The following is a 2,681-nucleotide window of genomic DNA, read 5'->3' as shown; positions in this document are numbered from 1 at the left end:
AACCAGGACTACATTACACATTGTGTCTGCCCCTCAAAACAGCAGAGTATAATTTGTAGTAGATTTGGTTGCTGTTTCTAACAGGTTGAAAAGCCCAGTAGAAACTTTCTCTCTCTCTCTCTCTCTCTCTGCTGGGCTCAATATGATTGACCAAAACCCCTTCAGAAAAGTGCCCCAGCATGACCACAGTCTAATGACCAGTCTAGTGACCATAACAAACAAAGAGTAAGTCACAATACTCTTCACAATTTGAATATATCAATCAAACATGATTATTAATAGGAATGCTGAAGAGTTGAACATGAGCCAACACTCAGCATGCTACTCAGTTCATATCACATGAGCCAGGGGAAGAGTCTAGAAGCAGGTACTCAGCCAGCTAAAAACAGCACCCAAATTTACCTAAAATCACCTAAAATCACACCCAACTTCTAAAAAAAAGTTAAATAAAATACAAGACATTGAATAATAGAATCCTGGATACACTGTCCATGAAAACAATATGGGGTGGTCATGGCTAGACTGTCTTTTGATCATAGGTCTGTCTCCTCAATCTGGGCTCACCTAGGAATTAAAACAACCACTCATATAAAAAATAATTAGTGAAAAACAAAAATCAAAAAAATTGTTTGCATAAAATTAATTAACACAATAATCAACATTAGAACACATTTAGAATTGTTTAAGATATTAAATATAATTGTTTTTTAATTAATATATAAGACTTTTTTGGCAAGGATTAAATGATAATTAAAAGATATTGCTTCAACGTTCGTTATTTAAATGTGTTCTTTTGATAAAGGAAACATAACAATTAAAACAATGAAAGATTAATGGGACATAGGGTGGAGATGAAAGAGTTGGCAATTAATTACTCAGCAATGAAGACAAAATTAATTAGTCGTCTGAGTACTCGGTAAAGAGAAATACTCAAGAAGGAAAAACAAAATGAGAAGAAAAAAAAAATCATTTGAAGACTCAGTTTGATAATGTTGAACCTCAACATTATCATAGCACACTAAAAAGTCAAAATACACACACACACACACACACACACACACACACACAAACACACACACAAACACACACACACACACACACACACACACACACACACACACACACACACACACACACACACACACACACACACACACATAAACTTGGCTCAATCTCACACATATGCTCATACAGATAAACACACTCCTACGTAGACAGGCACAGGTACAAACACTATAATTCATTCCCCCATACATACATACATACATACATACATACATACATACATGCATACATACATACAGACATGCATGCATACATATGCACACATATGCATTGAAATAAAAATGAAATTATTGCACCAGGTTATATTATTATTGCTTATATTTTCAAAATTAAAATTGCAAAAGGAAAAAATAAGAAAAAGGTTCATATATTCTTGCTTTTGTTGTTGTTGTTGTTGTTGTTGCTGTTGTGGTTTAGCTTTGAGTGTGTGCAAAAGAGTATATATATATATATATATATACATAGGCGTTAGGAAGGGCATCCAGCTGTAGAAACTCTGCCAAATCAGACTGGAGCCTGGTGTTGCCATCCGGTTTCACCAGTCCTCAGTCAAATCGTCCAACCCATGCTAGCATGGAAAGCGGACGTTAAACGATGATGATGATGATGATGATGATGATATATATGAATGTTAGTGGTGGCAGGGTGCAGGAGTGTGTGTGTGTGTGTGTGAGGGTGTCTATAGGTGGAATGTACAAGTGAAAGTATATATGTCAGTGAGTGTATATGTATGCAGGATTTGTGCGTACATGTGTGTGAAGGTATACGTGTGCATTTTTTATGAATCTGTAAATGGTTAAAATGTTTACATCACAATCACAAGATCTCAGGTTCAATCCTAATACATGGCATTTTAGGCAAGTGTCTTTTAGTAGATATAAAACTGACTAATTTTATTCTTGAATTACTTTAAGCATCAGGAGAGGCAGAATTAGCTACATACCTTTAAGGTCTGAGCGCAGATCTCAACTTGAATCTTCTTTGCTTTTCATTGCTCTGAGGTAGTTGAAATAAATATTAGGGTTAATACAACTGATGATGTCCCAGAATGGCAACAGAGTAAAAATAACGTCCATGTTTCAGATGTTTATCACTGATGTCTAGAGCAGAAAAGAGATGAGAAACAAAGCTTCTCTCACATAGACTTGTCACAGCTATCTTTTATATGTTGATACCTAAATTATTTAGGGTACTTTTTTTACATTGAAGTGTCCACGTTCTTTATACCTCACATCTAGATTGGAAGCTGAATCAAGTAGAGTCAAAATCACATACACAAATCTACACATGCGTGTGTGTGAGTGTGTGTATACATGCATGCATGTGTGAATAAGGGAGTGTGTATATCTACAACTGTTGCCTTAGAGATTGCAGACTGAAACTGCCAAGAAATATGGGAACTCTACAAATATGTATTGAGTACTACTTTTCTTTTCTGTTTACAAGTCATAACATCAGGTTTTGTGTGTGTGTGTGTGAGTGTGTGTGTGTATGTGTGTGTGTACTTGTGTGTGTGTGTGTGTACTTGTGTTTGCATTTGTTACCCCACCACTTGAAAAACAGTGTTGGTTTGTTTATGTCCCTGTAACTCAGCAGTTTCGCAAAAAAAAAAAAAA

The sequence above is a fragment of the Octopus bimaculoides genome, chromosome 12, assembly GCF_001194135.2.
Source record: "Octopus bimaculoides isolate UCB-OBI-ISO-001 chromosome 12, ASM119413v2, whole genome shotgun sequence".
NCBI classification, from domain to species: Eukaryota; Metazoa; Mollusca; class Cephalopoda; order Octopoda; family Octopodidae; genus Octopus; species Octopus bimaculoides.
The sequence above is the reverse complement of the archived record's forward strand: the minus strand, read 5'-3'. Positions refer to the sequence as shown.